This window comes from Lithobates pipiens, unplaced genomic scaffold, assembly GCF_037356315.1.
Source record: "Lithobates pipiens isolate NorthernLeopardFrog02 unplaced genomic scaffold, aLitPip1_a1.2 Scaffold_19, whole genome shotgun sequence".
NCBI classification, from domain to species: Eukaryota; Metazoa; Chordata; class Amphibia; order Anura; family Ranidae; genus Lithobates; species Lithobates pipiens.
Genome location: NW_027507764.1, coordinates 447,545,080 through 447,559,952, shown reverse-complemented (window position 1 = coordinate 447,559,952; position 14,873 = coordinate 447,545,080). Strand labels below are relative to the sequence as shown.

The 14,873-nt window shown below is 45.8% G+C and overlaps 1 protein-coding gene across 1 annotated transcript in view; it reads right to left on the bottom strand.

The window, feature by feature from the left end:
* The window catches only part of RGS20 (regulator of G protein signaling 20), a 280,652-nt gene that overhangs the window by 99,926 nt on the left and 165,853 nt on the right, over nucleotides 1-14,873 (bottom strand). The gene's annotated exons all lie outside the window — the stretch shown is intronic.

Below are 14,873 nucleotides of genomic sequence, written 5' to 3'. Positions count from 1 at the left end.
GTGTACACTGTATGTGTGTGTGTGTGTGTGTGTATGAGGGGGTGTACACTGTGTGTGTATGGGGGGGTTGTATACTGTGTGTGTGTGTGTGTGTATGGGGGTGTATACACTGTGTGTATGTATGGGGTGTGTACAGTGTGTGTGTGTGTATGGGGGGTGTACACTGTGTGTGTATGAGGGGTGTACACTGTGTGTGTATGGGGGGTGTACACTGTGTGTATGGGGGTGTACACTGGGTGTATGTATGGGGGGGTGTACACTGTATGTGTATGGGGGTGTACACTGTGTGTGTATGGGGGTAGTGTACACTGTGTGTGTGTATGGGGGGTAGTGTACACTGTGTGTGTGTATGGGGGGTGTTCACTGTGTGTGTGTATGGGGGTGTACATCTTGTGTGTGCGTGGGGGGGTGTACACTGTGTGTATGTATGGGGGGTGTACACTGTGTGTGTGTGTGGGCGGATGTACACTGTGTATGTGGGGGTGTACACTTTGTGTGTGTATGTGAGGGGTGTACACTGTGTTTGTGTATGTATGGGGGGTGGAACACTGTGTGTGTATAGGGGGTGTACACTGTGTGTGTATGGGGGCGTTGTACACTGTGTGTGTATGGAGGGAGGTATACACTGTGTGCAGGTATGTATGGGGTGTACACTGTGTGTGTATGTATGGGGGTGTACACTGTGTGTGTATAGGGGGTGTACACTGTATGTATATGTATGGTGGGTGTAGACTGTGTGTGTGTGTGTATATATGTATGGTGGGTGTAGACTGTGTGTGTATATATATGTATGGGGGTGTACACTGTATGGGAGGTGTACATTGTAACAGAACGCCCCACACTTCGCTTGATTGCTTCAGTCATATACCACTTCCTCCAGTCTGAATATAGATATTAGATATTATAGCCACATATTACAACCAAGAACTAGGTAGGACTCGTTTGACAGCAAAGCTGGGACTGTTTATTTGAGAATATAGGCTTTTATACACTTGAGAAGGAGGTTCCCCCTTCTCCTCATATTACCCTAACAATACAAACTGTAACCAGAAACATAAATTAACATGAGCTAATTAACTCATTATTTAACCAGCCTAGGTTACTCAGAGGTCTGACCTTTCAGGTCAGACTTGCCATATTTTAGCTCAGAAGACACAATACACATTATTATAAGTATAAACACAGATCTCCTTCAGACAATAGCAGACCTACTTACAATAAACAAATTATGGCAGGGGGCCCCAGACAGGTGGCTTGCTGATGACATCAGCATCTGCTATGAGTCCCACACTGGCAGATACCATCATGGCCTCCTTAATAATGTCCTTTTGCATTACATGACACATCTTCCTAAATGCTTGTAGCTCCCTCAAATGCCAAGTCCCATAGTCGATGTGCAAGAGGCTAGCATTCAGTCCCCTCCAAAAGCCCCTGTCCCGGGTGAGTCTATCACATACACTAGACTGTGTGTGTGTGTATATATGTATGGGGGTGTACACTGTGTGTATTTATGGGGGGTGTACACTATGGGGGTTATTTACAAAAGGCAAATCCACTTTGCACTGCAAGTGCACTTGGAAGTACAGTCACTGTAAATCTAAGGGGTAGATCTGAAAAGAGGGGAAGCTCTGCTGATTTTATCATCCAATCATGTGCAAGCTAAAATGCTGTTTTTATTTTCCTTGCATGTCCCCCTCGGATCTACAGTGACTTTACTTCCAAGTGCACTTGCAGTGCAGAGTGGATTTTCCTTTAGTAAATAACCCTTTATGTGTGTGTGTATGGGGGTGCACACTGTGTGTATGTATGCGGGGGGTGTATACTTTGTGTGTGTATGGGGGTGTACACTGTGATTGTGTGTATGTATAGGGGGTGGTGTGCAGGGGAGTATACACTGTGTGTGTATGTATGGGGGGGGGGGGGGTGTGCACTGTGTGTGAGCATATGCATGGGGGGGTGTACACTGTGTGTGTGTGTGTATGTATGGGGGGTGTACACTGTGTGTGTGTGTGTATGTATGGGGGGTGTACATTGTGTGTGTGTGTGTATGGAGGGGGTGTACACTGTGTGTATATGGGGGTGTACACTGTGTGTGTGTGTGTGTGTGTGTACAGTGGTGTGAAAAAGTGTTTGCCCCCTTCCTCATTTCCTGTTCCTTTGCATGTTTGTCACACTTAAAAATCCAAACCATCATGGCCCTGTGTGAAAAAGTGATTGCCCCCCCTTGTTAAAACATACTATAACTGTGGTTGTCCACACCTGAGTTCAATTCAATACTCTGTGTGTGTGTATGTATAAGGGGTGTACACTGTGTGTTTATTGGGGTGTACACTGGTGTGTATGTAAGGGGGGAGGTGCACACTGTGTGTATGTATGCGGGGGGGTGTATACTTTGTGTGTGTATGGGGGTGTACACTGTGATTGTGTGTATGTATAGGGGGTGGTGTGCAGGGGAGTATACACTGTGTGTGTGTGTATGTATGGGGGGTGTACACTGTGTGTGTGTGTATGTATGGGGGGTGTACATTGTGTGTGTGTGTGTGTGTGTATGGAGGGGGTGTACACTGTGTGTATATGGGGGTATACACTGTGTGTGTGTGTGTGTACAGTGGTGTGAAAAAGTGTTTGCCCCCTTCCTCATTTCCTGTTCCTTTGCATGTTTGTCACACTTAAGTGTTTCGGAACATCAAACCAATTTAACCGCTTCCTGCCCGCCCTATAGCCGAATGACGGCTTTAGGGCGGGCGGCTTCCCGTGCCTGGCCGTCCCTGGACGGCCTGGTGTTTACTTCCGCAATGCGCGCCGCCGCGGGCGCGCATCGCGGAAGTTCTGTGTTTGCCGTGTCCCCCGGGGACAGGCAAACACAGATCGCTGTAAACGGCCAATCACAGCGGCCGTTTACAGCGTGATCGGCGTGTCCAATGGGAGATGATCTCATATGTAAACATATGAGATCATCTCTCAGCGCCGCTCTCCCTCCTCACACAGACAGCGTGTGAGAGGGGAGAGAAGAACGGCTGCAGCAGCCGTCAGTGTAAAAAAGAAAAAAAAAAAAAAAAAGTAAAAAAAAAGTTTAAAAAAAGTGCCATCCTCCCCCAGAGCCATCCTCCCCCAGTGCCACCCCCCCCCAGTGCCATGCCCCCCCCCCCAGTGCCATCCTGCCCCAGTGCCATCCTGCCCCAGTGCCATCCGCCCCAGTGCCATCCGCCCCAGTGCCATCCGCCCCAGTGCCATCCTGCCCCAGTGCCATCCGCCCCAGTGCCATCCGTCCCAGTGCCATCCACCCCAGTGCAATCCACCCCACCCCAGTGCCACCTGCCCGCAGTGCTATCTGTCCCCAGTGCCACCTGTTGTCAGTGCCATTTGTCCCCAGTGCCATCTGTCATCAGTGCCACGTATAAGTGGCATCTGTCATCAGTGCCACGTGTTATTAGTGCCACATAGTGCCATCTGTCATCAGTGCCACGTATTAGTGCCATCTGTCATCAGTGCCACGTATCAGTGGCATTTGTCATCAGTGCCACCTGTCAGTGTCACGTGCCATCTGTTGTCAGTGTCACGTGTCATCAATGCCACTTATCAGTGCCATCTGTCATCAGTGTCACGCGTCATTGGTGCCACGTATTAGTGCCATCTGTCACCGGTGGCACGTATTAGTGCCACGTGTCATCAGTGCCACGTATTAGTGCCACGTGTCATCAGTGCCACATATTAGTGCCACGTGTCATCAGTGCCGCGTATTAGTGCCACGTGTCATCAGTGCCACGTATTAGTGCCACGTGTCATCAGTGCCACATATTAGTGTCATCTGTCATCAGTGCCACGTGTCATCAGTGCCACGTATAAGTGTCATCATTGCCACGTATCAGTGCCATCTGTCATCAGTGTCACGTGTCATTGTCCTGGTATTTCAAAAGTGTAATAAGTAGTCAACAAGTTAGATGTGTAATTTATGCTTCTAGAACACGTGATGGCGCTCCCTGCATGTTGGGCCTCTCTATGTGGCCAGGCTGTGAAAAAGTCCCACACATGTGGTATTGTAATACTCAGGAGGAGTAGCAGAATTTTTTGTGGGGTGTCATTTGTGGTATACACATGCCACGTGAGAGAAATAACCTATTACAATGACAATTTTGTGGAGAAAAATAAAGAAAATGAAAAATCTTCATTTTGCAAAGAATTGTGGGAAAAAAATGACAACATCAAAAAGCTCACCATGCCTCTTACTAAATACCTTGGAATGTCTACTTTCCAAAAAGGGGTCATTTGGGGGGTATTTGTACTTTCCTGACTTGTTCGGGTCACAAGAAGCGAGATAGGCCACCAGTACATCAGATGTGATCAATTTTGTGCGATTCGCACCACAGCTTGTAGACTCTCTAACTTTCACAAAGACCAAATAATATCCACTAATTTGGGTTATTTTTACCAAAGATATGTAGCAGTATAAATTGTGGCCAAAATTTATGAAGAAAAATTAATAATTTGCATAATTCTGTCACAGAAACAAAGAAATATGCGTTTTTTTTCAAAATTTTCGGTCTTTTTTCATTTATAGCGCAAAAAATAAAAACCCCAGAGGTGATCAAATACCACCAAAAGAAAGCTCTATTTGTGGGAAAAAAAGGACACAAAATTTATTTGGGTACAGTGTTGCATGACTGAGTAATTGTCATTCAAAGTGTGAGAGCACCGAAAGCTGAAAATTGGTCTGGGCAGGAAGGGTGTTTAAGTGCCCAGTAAGCAAGTGGTTAAACAATAGTCAAGGACAACACAAGTAAACACAAAATGCAATTTGTAAATGAAGGTGTTTATTATTAAAGGTGAAAAAAAATCCAAACCATCATGGCCCTGTGTGAAAAAGTGATTGCCCCCCCTTGTTAAAACATACTATAACTGTGGTTGTCCACACCTGAGTTCAATTTCTCTAGCCACACCCAGGCCTGATTATTGCCACACCTGTTCACAATCAAGGCATCACTTAAATAGGAGCTGCTTGACACAGTAAGGTCCACCAGAAGATCCTTAAAAGCTACACATCATGCCGAGACCCAAAGAAATTCAGGAACAATTGAGAAAGAAAGTAATTGAGATCTATCAGTCTGGAAAGGGTTATAAAGCCATTTCCAAAGCTTTGGGAATCCAGTGAACCACAGTGAGAGCCATTATCCACAAATGGCGAAGACATGGAACAGTGGTGAACCTTCCCAGGAGTGGCCGGCCGCCCAAAATTACCCCAAGAGCGCAGCGACGACTCATCCAAGAGGTCACAAAAGACCCCACAACAACGTCCAAGGAACTGCAGGCCTCACTTGCCTCAGTTAAGGTCAGCGTTCATGCCTCCACCATCAGGAAAAGACTGGGCAAAAATGGCCTGCATGGCAGAGTTCCAAGGAGAAAACCACTGCTGAGCAAAAAGAACATCAAAGCTCGTCTCAATTTCTCCACAACACATCTTGATGATCCCCAAGACTTTTGGGACAACATTCTGTGGACCGATGAGACAAAAGTGGAACTCTTTGGAAGGTGTGTGTCCAAGTATATCTGGCGTAGAAGGAACACTGCATTTCATAAAAAGAACATTATACCAACAGTAAAATATGGTGGTGGTAGTGTGATGGTCTGGGGCTGTTTTGCTGCTTCAGGACCTGGAAGACTTGCCGTGATAAAAGGAACTATGAATTCTGCTGTCTACCAAGAGATCCTGAAGGAGAATGTCCGACCATCTGTTCGTGTGCTCAAGCTGAAACGAACTTGGGTTCTGCAGCAGGACAATGATCCTAAACACACCAGCAAGTCCACCACCGAATGGCTGAAGAAAAACAAAATGAAGACTTTGGAGTGGCCTAGCCAAAGTCCTGACCTGAATCCTATTGAGATGTTGTGGTATGACCTTAAAAAGGCCGTTCATGCTCGAAAACCCTCTAATGTAACTGAATTAGGACAATTCTGCAAAGATGTGTGGGCCAAAATTCCTCCAGGACGCTGTAAAAGCCTCATTGCACATTATCACAAACGCTTGGTTGCAGTTGTTGCTGCTAAGGGTGGCCCAACCAGTTATTAGGTTTAGGGGGCAATCACTTTTTCACACAGGGCTATGATGGTTTGGATTTTTTTTCACCTTTAATAATAAACACCTTCATTTACAAATTGCATTTTGTGTTTACTTGTGTTGTCCTTGACTATTGTTTAAACTGGTTTGATGTTCCGAAACACTTAAGTGTGACAAACATGCAAAGGAACAGGAAATGAGGAAGGGGGCAAACACTTTTTCACACCACTGTATGTATGGGGGTGTACACTGTGTGTGTACAGGGGGTGTACACTGTGTATGTATGAGGGGGAGGAATACTCTGTGTGTGTGTATGTATAAGGGGTGTACACTGTGTGTTTATTGGGGTGTACACTGGTGTGTATGTAAGGGGGGAGGTGTACACTGTGTGTATGGGGGGGGGGTCTACACTGTGTGTATGGGGGTTGGAGTGTACACTGTGTGTATGGGGGGGTGTACACTGTATGTATGGGGGGTGTAGACTGTGTGTGTATATGTATGGTGGGTGTAGACTATGTGTGTGTATATATGTATGGGTGTGTACACTGTGTGCATTTATGGGGGGGGTGTACACTATGGGGGTTATTTACAAAAGGCAAATCCACTTTGCACTGCAAGTGCACTTTGGAAGTGCAGTCACTCTAAATCTAAGCGGTAGATCTGAAAAGAGGGGAAGCACTGCTGATTTTATCATCCAATCATGTGCAAGCTAAATTGCTGTTTTTTATTTTCCTTGCATGTCCCCCTCAGATCTACAGCGACTTAACTTCCAAGTGCACTTTCAGTGCAAAGTGCATTTTCCTTTAGTAAATAACCCCTTATGTGTATGTACACTTTGTGTGTGTGTATAGAAGGGGGTGTACACTTTGTGTATATGGGGGTGTACACTGTGTGTATGTATGGGGGTGGACATTATGTGTATGTAGTTTGGGGGTGCACACTGTGTGTGTACAGGGGGGTGTACACTGTGTATGTATGAGGGGGAGGAACACTGTGTGTGTGTGTGTGTGTGTGTGTGTGTATGAGGGGTGTACACTGTGTGTATGGGGGTGTACACCAGAGTGTATGTAAGGGGGAGGTGTACACTGTGTGTGTGTGTGTATGGGGTGGTGTACACTGTATGTGTATGAGGGGTGTACACTGTGTTTATGGGGGGTGTTATACTGTGTGTGTATGTATGGGGGGCTGTACACTGTGTGTATGGGGGGCTGTACACTGTGTGTATGTATGGGGGGTGTACACTGTGCGTGTGTATAGGGGGTGTACACTGTGTGTGTAAGGGGGTTGGAGTGTACACTGTGTGTATGGGGGGTGTACACTGTGTGTATATGTATGGTGGGTGTAGACTGTGTGTGTGTATGTATGTATGGGGGTGTACACTGTATGTATATGTACGGGAGGTGTACATTGTAACAGAACGCCCCACACTTCGCTTGATTGCTTCAGTCATATACCACTTCCTCCAGTCTGAATATAGATATTAGATATTATAGCCGAATATTACAACCAAGAACTAGGTAGGACTCATTTGGGGGCAAAGCTGGAACTGTTTATTTGAACAAGAATACAGGCTTTTATACACTTGAGAAGGAGGTCCCCCCTTCTGCTCATATTACCCTACCAATACAAACCGTAACTAGAAACATAAATTAACCTGAGCTAATTAACTAATCATTTAACCAGCCTTGGTTACTCAGAGGTTTCACCCTTCAGGTCAGATTTGACATCTTTTAGTTCAGAAGACACAATACACATTATTATTAGTATAAACACAGAACTCCTTCAGACAATAGCAGGGCTACTTACAATAAACACATTATGGCAGGGGGCCCCAGACAGGTGGCTTGCTGATGACATCAGCATCTGCTATGAGTCCCACACTGGCAGATACCATCATGGCCTCCTTAATAATGTCCTTTGCATTACACAACATCTTCCTAAATGCTTGTAGCTCCCTCAAATGCCAGGGCCCATAGTCGATGTGCAGGAGGCTAGCATTCAGTCCCCTCCAAAAGCCCTGTCCCAGCTGAGTCTATCACATACACTATGTGTGTGTGGTGGGGGGGTGTACACTGTGTGTATTTATGGGGGGTGTACACCATATGTGTGTGTGTATGGGGGGTACACTGTGTGTGTGTGTGTGTATCAGGGTGTACACTGTGTGTGTTTATGTGGGGGGTGCACATTTTGTGTGTGTATGGGGGTGTACACTGTGTGTTTGTATGTATAGGGGGCAGTGTACACTGTGTGTGTGTGTACAATTTGTGTGTGTATGGGTGGAGTGGGTGTGTACACTACGTATTTATGGGGGGGTGTACACCATATGTGTGTGTGTGTATGGTGGGTACACTGTGTGTATGTATGGGGGTGTACACTCTGTGTATGTATGTAAGTGGGAGAGAAGGAGTGCACAGGCCAGAGACATGTAAGTGGGGGTGGGGAAGTAAGTGGGAGAGAAAGAGTGCACAGGGCCGAGACATGTAAGCGGGGGTGGGGAAGTAAGTGGGAGAGAAGGAGTGCACAGGGCAGAGACGTAGTGGGGGAGGGGAAGTAAGTGGGAGAGAAGGAGTGCACAGGGCCGAGAAGTGGTCTGGGGAGGATGTTATTGTACACAGTGCTAAGCACTGCTACCTTGCTGGGGGGGGGGGGGGGACACTTTGCACGTGGTTTGCAGGGCATTGTTCTAGAACTCCCAGGCAGCAAGCAGACAGAGAACCTGCATCTCTCAGCCAATACTGCTTGTCAGGGGCTGATGCTTTAATAGACAGGCAGAGCTCAGAGGAAAGAGGACTTTCAGGTGGGTAAAGGTCCCTCCCTCGCATTTTTGTCCAGTTTTTGTTCACTGAGGAAAGTTGGAATTGATTTTCATCATAGTTTGTTCATCACTTGACTAAATTGAAACTTTATTTTCATTTAGTATTCTGCACTGAAAACATCCACTGACAAAAATTATGATGAAAATATTTTTGTCGAGAAGGTTTACACTGTGCATAGTGTGATGAAAAGTCTTGGAAGGTGTGTGTAGTGTGAGCGTGTGAATCCCTGGAAGGTGTGTATAGTGTGAGCGTGTGAATCCCTGGAAGGTGTGTATAGTGTGAGCGTGTGAATCCCTGGAAGGTGTGTATAGTGTGAGCGTGTGAATCCCTGGAAGGTGTGTATAGTGTGAGTTGTGTATCCCTGGAAGGTGTGTATAGTGTGAATGTGTGTATCTCTGGAAGGTGTGCATAGTGTGAGTGTGTGAATCCCTGGAAGGTGTGCATAGTGTGAGTGTGTGAATCCCTGGAAGGTGTGTATAGTGTGAGTGTGTGAATCCCTGGAAGGTGTGTATAGTGTGAGTGTGTGAATCCCTGGAAGGTGTGCATAGTGTGAGTGTGTGAATCCCTGGAAGGTGTGTATAGTGTGAGCGTGTGAATCCTTGGAAGGTTTGTATAGTGTTAGTGTGTGAATCCTTGGAAGGTGTGTATAATGTGATTGTGTGAATCCCTGGAAGGTGTGCATAGTGTGATGTGTGAATCCCTGGAAGGTGTGCATAGTGTGAGCGTGTGAATCCCTGGAAGGTGTGCATAGTGTGAGCGTGTGAATCCCTGGAAGGTGTGCATGGTGTGAGCCTGGGAATCCCTGAAAGGTGTGCATAGTGTGAGTGTGTGAATCCCTGGAAGGTGTGTATAGTGTGAGCGTGTGAATCCCTGGAAGGTGTGTATAGTGTGAGCGTGTGAATCCCTGGAAGGTGTGTATAGTGGGAGCGTGTGAATCCCTGGAAGGTGTGTATAGTGTGAGCGTGTGAATCCTGGAAGGTGTGCATAGTGTGAGTGTGTGAATCCCTGGAAGGTGTGTATAGTGTGAGTGTGTGAATCCCTGGAAGGTGTGTATAGTGTGAGTGTGTGAATCCCTGGAAGGTGTGCATAGTGTGAGTGTGTGAATCCCTGGAAGGTGTGTATAGTGTGAGCGTGTGAATCCTTGGAAGGTTTGTATAGTGTTAGTGTGTGAATCCTTGGAAGGTGTGTATAATGTGATTGTGTGAATCCCTGGAAGGTGTGCATAGTGTGATGTGTGAATCCCTGGAAGGTGTGCATAGTGTGAGCGTGTGAATCCCTGGAAGGTGTGCATAGTGTGAGTGTGTGAATCCCTGGAAGGTGTGTATAGTGTGAGCGTGTGAATCCCTGGAAGGTGTGCATGGTGTGAGCCTGGGAATCCCTGGAAGGTGTGCATAGTGTGAGTGTGTGAATCCCTGGAAGGTGTGTATAGTGTGAGCGTGTGAATCCCTGGAAGGTGTGTATAGTGTGAGCGTGTGAATCCCTGGAAGGTGTGTATAGTGGGAGCGTGTGAATCCCTGGAAGGTGTGTATAGTGTGAGCGTGTGAATCCTGGAAGGTGTGCATAGTGCGAGCGTGTGTATCCCTGGAAGGTGTGTATAGTGTGAGTGTGTGTATCTCTGGAAGGTGTGCATAGTGTGAGTGTGTGAATCCCTGGAAGGTGTGTATAGTGTGAGTGTGTGAATCCCTGGAAGGTGTGTATAGTGTGAGTGTGTGAATCCCTGGAAGGTGTGCATAGTGTGAGTGTGTGAATCCCTGGAAGGTGTGTATAGTGTTAGTGTGTGAATCCTTGGAAGGTGTGTATAATGTGATTGTGTGAATCCCTGGAAGGTGTGCATAGTGTGAGTGTGTGAATCCCTGGAAGGTGTGCATAGTGTGAGTGTGTGAATCCCTGGAAGGTGTGCATAGTGTGAGTGTGTGAATCCCTGGAAGGTGTGCATAGTTTGAGCGTGTGAATCCCTGGAAGGTGTGCATGGTGTGAGCCTGGGAATCCCTGTAAGGTGTGCATAGTGTGAGTGTGTGAATCCCTGGAAGGTGTGTATAGTGTTAGTGTGTGAATCCTTGGAAGGTGTGTATAATGTGATTGTGTGAATCCCTGGAAGGTGTGCATAGTGTGAGTGTGTGAATCCCTGGAAGGTGTGTATAGTGTGAGCGTGTGAATCCCTGGAAGGTGTGTATAGTGTGAGCGTGTGAATCTCTGGAAGTTGTGTATAGTGTGAGCGTGTGAATCCCTGGAAAGTGTGTATAGTGGGAGCGTGTGAATCCCTGGAAGGTGTGTATAGTGTGAGCGTGTGAATCCCTGGAAGGTGTGCATAGTGTGAGCGTGTGAATCCCTGGAAGGTGTGCATAGTGTGAGTGTGTGAATCCCTGGTAGGTGTGCATAGTGTGAGCGTGTGAATCCCTGGAAGGTGTGCATAGCGTGAGCGTGTGAATCCCTGGAAGGGGTGCATAGTGTGAGTGTGTGTATCCCTGGAAGGTGTGCATAGTGTGAGTGTGTGTATCCCTGGAAGGTGTATATAGTGTGAGTGTGTGTATTCCTGGAAGGTGTGCATAGTGTGAGTGTGTGTATCCCTGGAAGGTGTGCATAGAGTGAGTGTGTGTATCTCAGGACGGTGTGCATTCACTGTGTCGGACCGCACCCCTTCCCCCGGCACTACCGGCTTCCCTCTCTTGCTGGCTGCCACTGGTGCAGGCCATGTGTCAGGATGGAGAGCGGAGGAAAAGGGCGGTAAATATGTCATTTAGCAGTCCTCCTTTTTTTTTAATGGACAAAGTAAGTGATCGGTACTGATCACACCCATGTCCATCATAACTGAGTATAGCAAACAATGTTTACTATGCTTCAGTTTATGAATGAACAGGAGCCTCTGTCTCCTGGTCATTCATCTTCAGTGTAGTTGAGGCTACAGAGAAAGGGATTGAAAACTCTGTGCCCTCAATTCCTTTCTCTCTCTGAAGGGTGAGATGTTAGGAATCTGTTTAGACCCCTGATATCTCACCAAGTCCCACCAACAGCATTGTAAAAAAAAAAAAATTTTTTTTTTTAAAAATGTAAAATAAAAAATAATAGCAAAATAATTTTAAAAAAATTGACATTTTTTTTAAATTGTAAAAAAAAAAAATGTAAATTATAAAAAATAATTTTTCAAAACATTCTAAAAAATAATTTAAAAAAAATTGTAAAAAAAATCATTTAACCACTTGCCAACAAGCCGCCACAATTATACTGACGCAGGTTGGCTCGGCTGCGCAAGTCTCTGTAGGTGTACGTCTGGCTCGTACACGGCGATCTGTGGGTGTCCATTGGCCAGCAAGGGAGCCAATTAGTGGGTCCAGTAGACCAGGCAGAGCCCTGTTCTATCAGGAGATGACACATAGATCCTGTCTTTCTGCTATGTTCCAGGCAGCCCATCCCCCATACAGTTAGAACACAGCAAGGGAACACATTTAACCCCTTGATTGCCCCTGATGTTAACCTATTTTTAGCACCGATCACTGTAAAAATGTCACTGGTTCACAAAAAAAGTGTCAAAATATCAGGTGTCCGATCTGTCCACTACAATGTCGCAACCTGCTAAAAATTGCATATCACCGCCATTACTATTAAAAAAAAAAAAAAGCCATAAATCTATCCTCTATTTTGTAGATGCTATAACTTTTGCGCAAACCAATCAATATACGCTTATTTTTTTAAATTATTTTACCAAATATATGTAGCAGAATACAAATTGGCCTAAATTGATGAAGAAAGATTTTTACATTTTTTTGTTATGTGCTTTATAGCAGAAATTTTTTATTTTTTTTTCAAATTGTCTGTCTTTTTTTGTGTATAGCGCATAAAATAAAAACCACAGAGGTGATCAAATACCACCAAAAGAAAGCTCTTTTTGTGGGCAAAAAGGACATCAATTTTGTTTGGGCACAGCATCGCATAGTTGCGCAATTGCCAGTTAAAGCGGCGCAGTGCCGTATAACAAAAAATAGCCTGGTCAGGAAATGGGTAAATCCTTCTGGGACTGAAGGTTAAAAAAAACTGTAAAAAATCATTTTAAAGATTGTAAAAAAATAATAAAAATGAAGGGCTAGTTCACACAGGTTCTCTGGCCATACATTGTGAACAAGCTGTTTGTGTTGCAGGAGCCGTCTGTTTCTCTGTGACAGGCATATGCAATTAGCGGACCTCCAGCTGTTGCACAACTACAAGTCCCATCATGCCTCTGCCTCTGGGTGTCATGCTTGTGGCTGTCAGAGTCTTGCAATGCCTCATGGGACTTGTAGTTCTGCAACAGCTGGAGGTCCGCTAATTGCATATCACTGCTCTATGATAATGTGGCGGCTGTATGAACACAGCCGCAGGTCCTAATTTGATAGGTGTACAGGTGTGGGTGCACACTGTCAATGTTCAATGGCCATACACCTGCATCTACACACCTGTCCAATGAGGACCTGAGGCTGTGTTCGTACAGCTACTGCATCCCCATAACGTAACATGCATGCAGCAATAGCCACATAAAAAAAAAAAAACACAGATTCACACTGTACAGGCCAATGCATCTATGTGAAAGAGCCCCAAGACCTAATTTACACACAGGAATTTGTATTAACTCTATACAGTTTTATCTTTTACATTTAGCAGGAATACTGTATGTTTTGTTATGTTCGTGGTTACTACTAATGATTTTAGTGTATTCTTTGTGAAAATATTGTTTTGATATGTTCGGGGGAGGGGGTAGGCTGTAAGGGGCCCTGTGATTTCTAATGCCGCGTACACAAGGGCAGACTGTATGGCGTACTTAGTCCGTCGAAACACATTTCAGCGGACAGTCCGCTCGTGTGTGGGCTTCAGCGGACTTTTTTAGCGTGCAGTCTGGCGTACTAAGTATTTCTGATTTTTCGAAATTCTGTCCGTCGTACTTTGGTTTCAGCGGACAATCCGCTCGTCAGTAGGCTAGTTCGACGGACTAAGAATGGCGCATGCCCAGAAAGGATTTACACGGCGGAAGGGTGCTTTGCTGTGTATTGGACTTCCTATTTCTAGTCCCGTCGTACGTGCTGTACACGTCATCGCGCAAGCTTTCGACGGACTGTTTGTGCATCCGTGTGTGGTCAAGTCCGTTCAGTCGAAAGTATGACGGACTGTCCGTCGGATTGTATGACGGACTAAGTACGCCATACAGTCCGCTCGTGTGTATGCGGCATTAGGCTTCATGTACACGGGACGTTTTTACAACTTCTCCTGAACGATTTAACTTGACAGATAGTAACCCACGCTTAAAACACTCATTTTGCCGCGTTTACATGCCACGTTTAGCCGCGTTTGCATTTAGAAGCATTTGCAAAAGAAAACGGAAAATTTATATCAAATACTTACCGTAATTTTCCTTTCCTGATAGGCTCCATGGCAGCATACGTGTGGGTAGCCCCGCCTCCACGATTACCCAATAGGACCCAACTCCCATAAATCTTTGCTCCTGGCCACTATCAGTGTTCCGTAACTAGCCGACTCCAGACATTTGGGAGGGAACTCCTGCTGCCATGGAGCCTATCAGGAAAGGAAAATTACGGTAAGTATTTGATATAAATTTTCCGTTTTCCTGAAAGGCTCCATGGCAGCATACGTGTGGGAAATAACTCGCCAAACACACCCGGGTGGGCAAAATGTCGAGCAAAGAACAAAAGTTTATTTAGCATTGTCAACCGACAAAACTTGCAAACCAAAATTAACAGAAGACAGAGCCGCTGGCTCTACACAGTAATGAGAAACAAAGGTATTAATAGAAGACCAAGAGGCCGCTCTGCAAATAACTTCAGGCGCCACATGGCGAGAAGCTGCCCACGATGTTGAAATACTCCGTGTTGAATGAGCTGTTAATGCCTCAGGAGGAGCCAAGCCCTTTGCTCTGTACGCCCTCTGAATGATCTGAATGATCCAGGTAGAGATAGATCTAGCCGAAGCTTGCAATCCTTTATTCTTGCCATGAGGGAGAACAAAAAGAAATTTCGTTTGTC